This window comes from Chamaea fasciata, unplaced genomic scaffold (assembly GCF_029207755.1).
Source record: "Chamaea fasciata isolate MVZ Bird 193981 ecotype frontalis unplaced genomic scaffold, bChaFas1.0.hap1 SCAF_21, whole genome shotgun sequence".
NCBI classification, from domain to species: Eukaryota; Metazoa; Chordata; class Aves; order Passeriformes; family Sylviidae; genus Chamaea; species Chamaea fasciata.
Window position 1 is genome coordinate 3,327,373 of NW_027094106.1, and position 13,539 is coordinate 3,340,911.

A 13,539-nucleotide genomic window follows, 5' to 3' on the forward strand; every position below is an offset into this window, starting at 1 on the left:
CTGTCAATCTCCTCACGGAGATCCCGGATGGTTTTCGTGTCCTAGGAGAGAGGAGTGGTGGCAGTGAGACTCTGGGGTATCAATGGGACCTGCAAGGCCCTGACCCCTGCTGTGGTTTGCAGAGCACGGGGGCACAGCTGAGGGCTGGGCTCAGGCAGGCTGGCAGGGCCCTGCAGACAGCACTCCCCATGCAGCCAGCGGAGCCGAGGGCACTGGCTGCTGTCTCAGACCCACGGCTTGCTCCCAGCAGTTCACCTCATCCCGCGACTCCACGACCTTCTTCATGTTCTCTGCCAAATGACGGTGGCCCTTCTTTAACTTTTCAATCTCCTGGAGGTGCTTGGCAAGAGTCGTGGTCTAGGAGAGAACGTTGTCAGAGACAAGTATCTGGAGAGTGTGTGTGTGGGGAGCTAGGACCTTCAGAACCACACTGCTCTGCACAGACCTGTTCCTCCTGGAGCCTCTTCATTTCATCTGACATGCGGGAAATATCTAACTTTATCGCAGCAATCTCCTTATTAAGAATCTGTGAAACAGTCCAAGAAACAGGGATAGCAGAGGTGATGGGCAGGGCAGCAACAGCCCAAAGAGCCCCACCCTGGCAGGGGCAGCCCACGGCACAGCCGGGTCAGCAGGTCCCAGAGCTGCCTGCTCCAGCCCGGCTCCGCCAGAGCACTGGAGCCCATCCCGACGGCAAAGAGCTGCCGCCAGCACTGCTGCCTGAGGAAGTGGGGAGGGGTTGTGCGGTGGGGGAGCGCCCAGGGAGCTGGGAAAAGCCTCTACCTCGGACACGTGTTTCTTGTTGTTTTCAATCTCCTTCTTAATTTCTTTCACTTCAGCAGCTACGTCAGCCAGCGAGGGGCCACTCAGGTGGCCCGGCCACGGCTCCTCGGTGGTCAGGTACTGCGCGTCCAGGTGCTCCAGCACGGCCTGAAGGAGCCTTCTCAGGGCCGCAAAATGGATGGCCCCATTGTTGGGCGTCCCAATGGAGGCATCCAGGAGCTGGGAGAGGCTGAGTGTGTCCAGGGCTGTTGCCATGTCTGCACGCACTCTGGCCCTGGTTGGTCACAAGCCTTCTTGCCCAGCTGGGTCTGTCAGGGATCAGGAAAATGGGTGATAAAAGGGATGAACAAAAGCAATGACAGAAGCGATGGGCAAAAGCAATGATCAAAGGATGAGTAGCCAGCAGGCTCCCTCCTCCTTCCTCATCCCTTGCGGGACTGGAGCCTGTGCTGCTCATGCTCCTCTTCATCACAGCTGCCGTTGCCAGGCAACACACCCCACTCCATTCCTGGGAACTGAACCAGTGGGTCCCACGCCCACAAAGTCATGGATTAATGGAGTCGTGGAATGGCTCAGGCTGGAAGGGACCTAAAAGTTCATCTCGTTTCACTCCTCTGTCAGGGACAGGTGGAGGAACATTTTCCACTAGATCAGTTTTCTCTAAGCCCCATCTAACCTGTTCTTGGACACTTCCAGGAATGGGGCGGACACAGCTTCTCTGGGCCAGCTGTGCCAGGGCATCACCGCCCTCACAGGGAAGAATTTCTTCCCAATATCCCACCCATCTCTCCCCTCCCTCAGTGTGAGGCCATTCCCGTGCCAGGCCCTTGTGCAAAGTCCACCTCCAGCCCGTTTGGTAGTTCTTTGATTTGCTGAAAAGTGCGCAAAGCTCTCCCAGCAGAGTCCAGCCATGCGGTTTTTCTTTTAATCAGTTTAAGATGCGCATTACATCTAAGCCAGTTCCCCTGCTGCTGCAAACCCGGGGCTGGCTTGGAGCTTCCATTGGGATCAGCCTTTGCCAGGGAAGCAGTGGGTGCCGTTCCTCGTGCCAGAGGTGCAGGAGGGTCCCTGTGAGCACCTGGCTGAGCTGTAGGGTTGTTGAGGCACAGACTCCTCTCTCCTCTGGAGTTCTGGGCAAAGGGTCTCCGTGGGTGAAGCCTTTGTGACATTTCCTCCAAGTTGGCTTTTATGTCAGCTTGCGAGTCCATAAAGGAGACAACTGAATGATTTCTCCTGCCAGTATCCCAAAGACTGTGGGGGAAGACAAAGTTCTTCCCTTCAACACCCACCATCCATCCCCCACCTGCCCCTTTCCCGAACACGCTTTGTTCACCTCTAGTCCTTCCTGCTTCAAAGCGCTATGGCAGCGATGTTCAGGTTAAGGGAGGGTTGCAATTAATAATTTTTTAATTAGTCTTTAGCAGTGTAAGTTCAGCTCTTAGCCAGCAGGTAGCTAAATTTCTTTTCACAGGGTGTTATTATTAGAGTTTGGTCGGGAAAATCAGGGAAACTTTCAGCTTTGCTAAACTAACCCTTAAAAGCTTCAGTGAAAAAAACCCACTAGAGCTGAAAAGTGGACTGGTAAAATGCAGAATTTGTAGCCCTCCAAGGAGTGGTTGCAGAGACCAGGAAACAAAGAACAGACTAATAAGGACAATTCTGTATAAGCTGGAAAACCCCCTACCTTGGAAAAAGATCATAAAAAGAACTAAAACATGTGGGCTAATTAGGATGAGAAGCAAGAAAGCTCTAGCCAATAGAGGTTAGAATACTAACTAATGAAGAGATTGATGTGATTTAGAGTGGATGGACATTGATTTCCTTGTTTGCTAAAAACAGATAAACGAGTGCAAAGCTTTGTGCGTGTGTGTGGCTGGAACTGTCCGCTGCACACACCCTGACCAGCATCAAGTAACGCCAAACTCACCAATACTGAAATCACACTGATCGAGGGTTTCATTTATCCAGGATTCGGCAACAGTTTCTGGTGACCTGGATGGAACTTTCCTCCTTCTTCTGCTCCATGGATTCACAGAGGAATCGTGAGGACTCCAGTGCACACCGAAGATTTTTCAGGGAGCTCCTCCAATCCCCTAATCCAGTGAGTTCAAGGCAAAGACCCCTGGGATTTTATTAAGGTGGTTTCAGACACACTGTTAACACCAGGTGGAAGAATTGTGGTAATGGCAAATGTGGGGGAAGAGGCTGGGAGAGGGCATGCTCAGAATGCTCAGCAGGGAATGGTGGATCAGTATTTCCCTCCTGCAGATCCCTGGTGGGATCCAAAGAACTTGGCTCAAAGACAATTATTGATTCGATATCAAAGCTTAGTTATGTTTGGGATAAAACATGCTATTCCAAATGCTGTAGATATGTCACAGTTGTATCAAGTGGTTGAAGGAAAAGGTGAATCCCCTTCTGATTTTCACCAGTGACTCACTGTGGTGTGGCCAGAAAGCACAGGGACCTTGCACCCTGCAAGGGAGGGAGATGCATTACTGTTAGCAGCGTTATCCTGTGGGACAATTGGCTCCAGATATTAGAAAGAAACTTCAGAGCCAGGAGGGGGATGATTCTAGGAACTGAAACAGATTACTGGAAACAGCTTGGGAAGTAGGTAGTAACGTAGAGAAGATCGAGGAAAGCGGGAGTAGGAAACTCCTAGGAGCTTTTGTGAGCCTGAAGGCCAGGGCGGGAGTTGTCAGGTGATTGAAGAGCCAGGACTCATTGCTTGATGCAAGAAGTCAATTTATTGACTTACAGGGCTCAGCTTATAGAGCCTTACAGCTTTGAATAGAATATTCTACTGCCAAGCAACAACCACATCGTTCATGTTTCTTATCAATATGCTTAACTACAATCTTTGCAGGTGCAGTTTTACCTGGCTACCTGAAAACAAAACACAACATTCCTTTCCGACCTCCCTCAAATCTCTGTCGGAATCTCCCACGGCTTTTGGCCTACCGCGTTCAGAATGTCCAAATCTGTCACGAGTTCAGCAGTACTGTGATGAGTCCTGCTTTCCAGCTGTATTACCACAGGGAGTTATGGAACGAGAGATGGAGGGCACCCAGGGATCTGTTTACGTTCCACCCACGGTCCTCTCTGTTCTGGGAGAAAAAGGAGACCCCTGGTTAGCACCAAGTCGAATGCTTGAGTGTCAAGTTGTCCTGTTGGATCAGGATGATGTGGAACTGAAAACAACTTCTTTGCCTTGCAGCCAGCCGTGTTCCTGGAATCCGTACCCCAAAGTCAAGAAGCCTCACAACATGACTGTCTTCTAACTGTGGAGCAGCTTTACTCCAGCAGAGAAGATACTCCGCTAGAAGATCCAGACTAGGAATTGTTCACAGATGGGAGCAATTTGGTAAGCAAAGGAAAGCAGAAATTTGGGTGTGCAGTAGGGCCCAATCAAAGCCATCCCATTAGCTCTGCACACAAGGCTGAGCTCCTCACTCTGTGGCAGCCTGGAGTCGTCTCAGGGCAAGAGGGGGAACATACGGGCTAATTCTAAACGTGCATTTGGAGCAGTACGTGCCCGTGGAGCTCTCTGGAACAAAGGAGGGCTCCTTTCGGCACAAGCATGTCCTGTCAAAGGTGGAGACATTATCGGACAACTACTAGAAAGTGTTCAGTTACCAGCCAAAGGGGCTCACATGCGTTGTAAAGCTCATCTGTTTGGAAATGCATGGTTTAATGTAGGAAACTGACTGGCAGATAAAGCGGCCAAAGAGGTGGCAGAGAAACACATCCCAAGAGTTGCTGCACCAAAATGTGTGACCTTTCAAATGTAACCCCAGAATACCAAGCCCAAGATAAAAATGCTGGCAAAATCGAATGGCACTGGATTTAAAATATGACAAGTTTTGCCAAAACGTTGAATTAATTAGTTCAACAGTAATTACTGCATTTTAGTGTCCTGAGTCTTTCTGAATAGTCAATGATTTAAGTGGAAATAATCTTCAAAGAAATAATGAAGATCACTTTTAAAGGGGGGAATTGTTGGAAATTATATAACTTTCCTAATTCACTATTCCAAATTACTTCTTCTCCTTCAATTGCTTTAATGAATCATAAGCAGTGCAGTTTTCCACTGGGGCATGTAGCAAGGTTTTCCACAAACTGCTGTCAGTGGAACACCGTTTTGGAAAATCACTTTTAAACTTCTAAGTTTTGCTAAAGCAGCCTTGGTTTAGCACTTCAGTGACCAAAGCTTGGGGTAGAGAAATGGGGCTGAGAACTGGACACCAGGAATGCAGAATTTGTAACTATGAGGACAAGGTGTGGGAACCAGACATAAAGAAGAAACTAACAAAGAGAATTCAGCTTTTAGTGTACTGCAAACTCTATCTGGGGAAAAAAACAAAAAGACTAAAAAGACTGAAAAGCGGACTAATTAACATGGTTATCAAAACCAGTAAGGAACAAACACTTTAGTTTTAGTATTAGGGATTCGGCATTCTTTATTGCAATGCCGGATGTACAGGGGATTGCTGCCCATGGTGTACACGCTGCCTACAGGAAAAGCCCCTGTTCAAATAAGTTCTAAACATGATGTCAATTCTACATCACATTCATAACTTTTCTCAGAAGAAACATACATACAGTAACAATTTCCCCAAAGTAATTAAGACACATTCCCTCCCCTTAGCACATGCATTCTTCAGCCCTGGGAGTCTGGCAGTCCTGGATGGTTGGTGAACCCAGCCATCAGAGTTGAGTTCCTATCTGACATGACCCAGAGTCACCTGGTGAACTGGTGCTTCTTTGCAAATGAGGAGAAACGTTGGTCTAGCTGGCCTAGTTATTTAATTTGCAAAAGCTTAGATCGGTGGACTGTAGTTTTACTCCCTTCCTTGGTAAACGTTTCTCCCGCTTTTGAAGGTGTGGTTCCATAGACCAACGACTTGGCAAAATGAGCATAGGATTAGCTCGCCAGGAGCAAGCAATTCTTCATCTGGCAAGAGCATGAGAACTGAGAACTCAATAACAAATGAAAGCTAGAATATTGATTAATGACAAGCATGATGTCACTTATAGGCAATGAGCAATAATTTCTTGCTAAAAATACATAGTGAAAAGTTTAGAAAGTGGGTGTGCACGCTGAGTGGAGCTATTCCCATGCACCCCAGTGCTGAAAGAAAGAAATGCCTGATTCCTAACACTAAAAATAGTGTAAGACAGGTTGATTTCTCCTGATGTTTTCAGTGACAGTGGGAAAAGGCTCTGCTTGCATTTTTTGAAGGTTTATTTAATAACTTTATAAAATGAACGAGTCGTTTCTCTGACAGTCGTTGTCACAGACTTTCCTCTCTGCTGAGGCGACGTCCCTGGTGGAGCACCAGGTTTCCAGTCCTGTCCAGTTGCTGGAGGGCTGTCCAGGTCTCATGGGGCTCAAGTGGCTGGATGAACCCTGGTGCCCTGGAGATGGTCTGGGGGACTGTGCCTGGCTGCTGATCCTGTGAGGCCACGGCCTGGGGGTGAGAGGCAGGAGTGAGCCCCCACTTTGAAGACGCTGACCCCATCTGGGGCATCTCTGCCAGCCCAGGATGGGGCAGCAGGAGGGTCACCTGCTGGGCCAGAGACCCCCAGGGACCTGATGCAGACCCAGCAGACAACCAGCCCCTTCTTCCCCCTGATCCCCGTGCCCTGACAGGGCCACACCTGGCTCATCCTGTGTCCTGATCACTGGAGGAAGGTGGTCATGGCCCCTCGAGATGTGTCCACCACTGCCCAGGAGCTGGATCCCTCCAGGCTGGGAAGGAGAGAGAAGCTGGCTGCAACATGGGGCCCAATTCAGCACCCCCTGCAACCCTCCCAAGCTAGCTCTCCACAGGGAAACTGAAGGCACAAATTCACCCTGGATACTCAGCAACACCCATGACCCATGCCACGTCCCCACCTTCATCATCCCTACCTTTCTGGGGAAGGCCAGCAAACTCCTGCTCCGGGGGGACTCCTGAACGGTTGGCAGAATGAAACTGCTGCTCTGATGGTCCCCAGAGCACTGTGGCACACGCGGGACACTGCCAGGGACCAGTGGACTCCTGTGGGATGGGGCAGAGGATCCTCAGTGCCCTGCCCTGTGGCATCTCTGCCTTCACCCTGCTGTGCCAGGGAGGGGACTGGCGGTGCTGCCTGCAGGGGCCTGTCCCTCCCGGCTCCTGTCAACCTGCTGCAGGAGAGCCCAGGCCATCCCACACAGAGAAGAGCCCGCCCTCCTGTGGCAGGGCTCCCCTGCACCCCGGGAGCCAGGGATGTGTCCTCAAAGCTCCTACCTTTGGCTGTACTGTGGCTCCCTGCTGGGGGGCATCGGCTGCAAATATGGGAGTGTCTCGGGGTACCTGGGGAGGGCAGGAGTGACAGGTGTGTGACAGGGGACAGACAACCTGTTCCTGTTCGAGACAGCAGCCCCAAACCCATAGGATTGTACCCCATGGCATCCCGCTGCCTGTAGCCCTTGGGATGAGTCCCCCACAGCCCCTGCTGATGGGCAGGGCTGCAGAGGGGGCTGCCCACCTCGGAGGCCCCCAGGCAGACACTGTGACCCCTGTGGCCAGCACAGAGGGTCACTGCTGGCACCCACCTCCCCCATCACAGCCCCACGGCCCCCCGTGCACTGGAGCTACTCACGGGCCAGGAACTTGCATGGCGAGCCTGCGGTCACAGGAAAGGCAGGTGAAAGGGACTGGCAGCTGCCTGAGGAGAGTGAGAGGACAGGGCCGGGTGAGCTCCTGGGGCCACAGCCCTGCCTGCACACAGGCAGCAGCTCGCTGGCACAGCCAGGGGAACCGGGCGTGTCACTGCTAGAGTCACGGCGATTGCAGGGTGAAGCTGGGCTGCTGAGCCTGTTTGTGCCCGTCCCCAGCCTGCTGGCTGGTGCCGGGTGAGGGGCACTGGCACCCACGTCACCATCCCAACCAGCCCTTCCTTTCAGCCCATCTCTGGGCCCCAAAGTCCCCCGTGTGCCTGGCCAGGAGGGCAGGGCGGGACCCAGCTCTGGGACACTGCCTGTCACATCCCAGCCTGGCAGGAGCACTTGCCATCTTGTGCCCTGGCTTGTGGGAGCCTTTGCACCCACACCCCCATTTTGCTTTGGGAGGGCTCCATCCTGTGGGTGCCCCCTCCTTGTGCCTCCTTCCCTGTGTGGAACCTGCTGCTGGTGGAAGGAGAAGGTGCAGCTGCTTCATCAGCATCCTCATGGTTCATCTAGCAGCTAAATTGGTCCCATGGCAGGGGACTACATGGGCAGTGGCTGGGACAGCTGGAGGGAACAGGACCGTCGGTGTCCCCAAAGCCGTCAGCATCTCCATCACACTCACTTCTTAATCCCAGCAGCATTGTCACCCAGCAACCTCTTCTCAAAATTCTCCATGTTTCTGAACCAGGCTTCGTCCAGGCGCCTACGGAAAGCCTTCAGGTGAGGTCGTGGGGGAGCACTCCCACCACCTCCTGATTTGGTGCAGCAGTCCAGGCGGGGTTCCCAGCCGTATTCTCTGACTGGCTGGGGCCACCCAGCACTGTTGATTCCATTCATCCCTTCTCTTGAGCCAATTCCCTCTGCCCTCCCTGCAGCTTGGGGATGTGCCAGAGACACCTGGGAGCCAACAGGAGGAGGAGGAGGAAGAGGAGACTGGAGACCGCACTAGTTGCACCTTCAACATCAGAGTGTATTTGGGGAATCTCCTTCAGCGCTGCGACAAACTCCAAGAGCAGGTGGACTCCCTGGAGTCACGGCATATGGCCGTGGGCAGGATTAAGAGGATATTTGAGAATTGGGACCAGGTAGGCAGTTGGCAGCATGGGGGATGGAGGACATCCCCAGCTGGACGTGCTGTAGTGTGGGGGAGACCCAAACTGGCCTGGACCAGTCAGTGGCATGGGCAGAAATTAAAGCCTTGATGCAAAGGTGCTGTTGTCACTGAGTAATGTGGGTGTGTCCCTGTGGAGCACTCAAGCCCCCTCTTCCTCAGTGCTACATCTTTCCTTCCCTGGAGCAGGAACAGGAGCGGCTGCGCCATGTGGAGACTAGGATTGTACAGATATAAGGTGACTGTGAGACGCTCAGCTTTGCCTCAGGGAGACTCCACAAGGACTCTCAACAAAAGCAGAAAGCAATTGAGGTGTGTGGCTGAAACTCCTGTGGCATCAGATCATGTGCCAGGTTCTCCTTGGGACTCCAGGCAGGGAACACAAAGAATCTGTCTCCATGCAGAGACAGAACTGGGCCTGTTCCAGCAAGGTTTTATGTGGTGGTGTGATTTTTATAAAAAGTTTTAATGTAAGACAGTTGTTCTCTGTAGCCCTGTTCAGTGCTGTTCTGTTTTTAGGTCCCTGTGTTACAAGTTGTGCGCTTCTCCCTCCACCCTCCCCAGACACGACCCCTGACTGGTTCACCTTTCCCGCCTTGGTTACCTGTCCACCATTCGTCGGGAAGCCCTCCCACCCTGCCAGTCACCCAGGGCCCGGCCCCCGGGTCCAGAAGCTTCGACGGGAGCTCTCTGGTGACTGGCTGGATGGGAGGCTTTCCCCTCCTTCCTTCTTATCGTTGGTTAATGTTAATGCTTGTTGTGTCAGTAGACAGTCCCCAGTTATACGCCATCGGTTGTTTGTGTACCCACCCTGAGTTTCCACCCACTGGGTAAAACCCTCTCCCGTCCAAGATTCAGGGTCTCTCTCTGAGGCGCTGATTTTAGGGCGAGGGTTCCCTTCTTCCTTCCAAGACACCGAAGTTGCAGCTAGGCCTCCGAGAGTCCCGTTTCTTCCTCCACCTTCGCAATGTGGCAGGGCAGATCGGCAGCCAAGATCCCACTTCTCTGTCGATCCTGTGGGGCCGCGGCGGGGCTAGCCGAGCCTGGGAGGACGCACCGCCGCAGTTTTATAGCCGAACGACACTGTGGGGAGCATTCCTGGGAAAGGTGTAAGATAAATGCGTCCTTACAAGCAGATCGTGTGAATCTGCTTGGAGATAGAGCCAGCAATTTAGAGTTAGGGAAGTCATGGAAGAAAATATCAGTTCTGGAAAGTGTCACTAATTGACAGGGACTTCACGTCAGCCAAGGCTGTGTTAAATGGCTGAATGTAAAGAGAAGAAACGTAGATTTAGTATGAATAGTGTTTTGTTATATAGAGAAAAAAGCGGGGAGGGGGAGAGTGCATAGTCGATTGGGACACAGAGCTGGTGATTTGGGAAGTCTGTACGAGTACCTCAGCCAGTGAGGAACCGAAGAGGGCGATGCATCTGGGAAATGAGGAGTAAAAGTGGGCTGAGTCCCCCAGCAATTTGTGAGAGTCCCCATGAGAACTGCCCCGTTACCTCTCCCTTTATTTGAATAAAGTTACAGCACTCCTCAGTCTCCTTTTTAGGCATAAACCTCTGGAATTGTGAATTTTTCACACACCTGCTGTGTCCTTTCTCCCGTCGCAGCGCAGACATTCCTTCGTGCTCGGGTCCGTCCCAGCCCCTGCGTCTCTGTGGGAACGGGGACACTGGGAAGCGGTGCCCGGCGTCCGTCCCCGTGTGTTCCCCCGCCTATGGAGCTGCTTTTGCCCGGGATGGCCGGGCCCGCTCGCAGAGTCTCGCCGGCCGCGGGCAGGATGAGCCCCAGGCTGCGGGACAGGGCGGGGGTGCCCGGCCCCCGGCCGGAAAGCAGCTCTGCAGGGCGGTGCTGAGGGGGAGCTCTGGGCATGGGGCTGCCAGCCCTGAGCGAGGAGACCCGCTGGGCCGGCCCCTAATGCTGGCCCCCGAGAAAGGAAGAGGAGGAGGAAGCTGATCAAGCAGTTTGGAATAATCTCCCAGCGCAGAGATTCAGGGACAGCTGAGCTCGGGGGCGGGGGGTCGGGGCCAGCCCTCGGGCAGGGCTGCTGCTGGCGGCTCCTGAGCCGGCGTCAGGGCTGCCTGTCAGGATTTCAGCCGGCAGCCGAGACCAGCAGCGCCAGCCAGGCACCCTGGGGATGTGGCCGTGGCTCCCCAGCCCGCCAGGGCCGCGGCCTCTGCGGTGCTGTCCCTGGTTCCCCAGCGGGCCCGGATCCTCAGAGCTGCCCTGCAGGCGCCGCGGGACCAGCACCATCCTCCGGGCCCGGCGCCGGGGATCTGCTCACCCTGGGGCAGAGCCACAGCAGCGGGGAAGGAGCTTAAGGAGCATCAGGGAGGCCGGGGAAGAGAGAGGCTGGTGAGGCGAGGCTATGCCTGTATTTTAAGATTTTTTATTAACCGAATACAAGTATAAAGCCGTGTTTCTGATGGCCGTTGTCACAGTCTTCTAGCTGGCAGTCCTGCCCCGTTGCGTGGGGGCTGTTGATGTCCGGCGGGGCTGCCGAGGCTGGCTGAGCGCTGGTGCCCAGGAGACGCGTCGGGGAGCTGTGCCGGGCCGCCGATCCCGTGAGGCGGCAGGGCCTGGCGGTTGAGGGGCAAGGGTGAGCCCCCACTTGCCAGGGGCAGCCCCCGGCTGGAGCAACTCTGCCAGGCCTGAATGGAGGCAGTAGGAGTGTCACGTGCCCAGCCAGAGACCGTCAGAGTTCCGAGCTCAGCTGTCCCATGGGCCAGTTCCTCTGCTTCGGCCCCTTCCAACCCAGTCGAGAGCCCAAACCCCCAACCTGCCCAGCTCTGCCCACAGAGCCATACTCATCCCCCAGCCTGTAGCCAGCAGACAAACAACCTCTTCTCCCCTCTGACCCCCATGCCCTAACAGGGCCATACCTGACTCATGCTGTGTCTTGTTCACCACAGGAGGCTGGTCATCACGGCCCTTCGAGATTTGTCCGCTGCTGTCTGCAAGCCGGGTCACTCTGGGCTGAGGAGGAGAGAGCAGCTGGCTGCAATGCAGGGCCCAGTTCAGCATTCCCCAGTAATCCTCCCAACCCAGCTCTGCCTGGGGCTGAATGCACAGATTCCCCCTGCATGCTCAGCAATGTCATCGAGCCTCAAGCCACCCTTCTGTGTCCCCACCTTTATCATCCCTACCTTGCTGGGTATTGTCAAGAAGACCGATGGCTGCCCAATTCTCTGTAGGGAAGCACTGATGTGCTGCAGGGTGGAGTTGCTTCCCTGATGGTCCCCAGAGCACTGTGGCACACGCGGGACACTGCCAGGGACCAGTGGACTCCTGTGGGATGGGGCAGAGGATCCTCAGTGCCCTGCCCTGTGGCATCTCTGCCTTCACCCTGCTGTGCCAGGGAGGGGACTGGCGGTGCTGCCTGCAGGGGCCTGTCCCTCCCGGCTCCTGTCAACCTGCTGCAGGAGAGCCCAGGCCATCCCACACAGAGAAGAGCCCGCCCTCCTGTGGCAGGGCTCCCCTGCACCCCGGGAGCCAGGGATGTGTCCTCAAAGCTCCTACCTTTGGCTGTACTGTGGCTCCCTGCTGGGGGGCATCGGCTGCAAATATGGGAGTGTCTCGGGGTACCTGGGGAGGGCAGGAGTGACAGGTGTGTGACAGGGGACAAACAACCTGTTCCTGTTCGAGACAGCAGCCCCAAACCCATAGGATTGTACCCCATGGCATCCCGCTGCCTGTAGCCCTTGGGATGAGTCCCCCACAGCCCCTGCTGATGGGCAGGGCTGCAGAGGGGGCTCCCCACCTCGGAGGCCCCCAGGCAGACACTGTGACCCCTGTGGCCAGCACAGAGGGTCACTGCTGGCACCCACCTCCCCCATCACAGCCCCACGGCCCCCCGTGCACTGGAGCTACTCACGGGCCAGGAACTTGCATGGCGAGCCTGCGGTCACAGGAAAGGCAGGTGAAAGGGACTGGCAGCTGCCTGAGGAGAGTGAGAGGACAGGGCCGGGTGAGCTCCTGGGGCCACAGCCCTGCCTGCACACAGGCAGCAGCTCGCTGGCACAGCCAGGGGAACCGGGCGTGTCACTGCTAGAGTCACGGCGATTGCAGGGTGAAGCTGGGCTGCTGAGCCTGTTTGTGCCCGTCCCCAGCCTGCTGGCTGGTGCCGGGTGAGGGGCACTGGCACCCACGTCACCATCCCAACCAGCCCTTCCTTTCAGCCCATCTCTGGGCCCCAAAGTCCCCCGTGTGCCTGGCCAGGAGGGCAGGGCGGGACCCAGCTCTGGGACACTGCCTGTCACATCCCAGCCTGGCAGGAGCACTTGCCATCTTGTGCCCTGGCTTGTGGGAGCCTTTGCACCCACACCCCCATTTTGCTTTGGGAGGGCTCCATCCTGTGGGTGCCCCCTCCTTGTGCCTCCTTCCCTGTGTGGAACCTGCTGCTGGTGGAAGGAGAAGGTGCAGCTGCTTCATCAGCATCCTCATGGTTCATCTAGCAGCTAAATTGGTCCCATGGCAGGGGACTACATGGGCAGTGGCTGGGACAGCTGAAGGGAACAGGACCGTCGGTGTCCCCAAAGCCGTCAGCATCTCCATCACACTCACTTCTTAATCCCAGCAGCACCAGTGTCACGCATAAGCTTTTTCTCCAAATCCTCAATGCTTCTCTTCCATGTCTCTTCGATCTGGTCACTGAAAGCCTTCAGCTCCTGGCGATCCAGCTGTGAACAGGTGCACAGCCTCAGCCAGCTGCCCCAGGATGGGACATGGAGCTCTCCAGGGAAAGCCTGGAGGGGGATCCTCAGAGGGATGCTGCCTCAGGCTGTCAAGTCTCCAAGGGGCCAGTTTCTCATGGTGGAGGATGAGGGACCCCTCACCTTCTCTTCCATTGCATCACTGAACTGCTGCTGCATTGTGTTACAGTGCTGGTTCTGGTTTGAAATCTGGTTCTGCAACTCCTCCATCCTCTCATGCAGCCGCT

At 54.9% G+C, this 13,539-nt stretch overlaps 1 long non-coding RNA gene across 1 annotated transcript; it reads right to left on the reverse strand.

Moving 5' to 3' along the window:
- Positions 1-11,765: 11,765 nt before the first annotated feature.
- Positions 11,766-12,541, reverse strand: LOC136299926 (uncharacterized). The gene is made up of 3 exons (XR_010723596.1): positions 12,475-12,541; positions 12,120-12,185; positions 11,766-11,888 (listed from the first exon to the last, which is right to left on the reverse strand). It is a non-coding gene; the product is annotated as an uncharacterized lncRNA (long non-coding RNA).
- Positions 12,542-13,539: the final 998 nt, after the last annotated feature.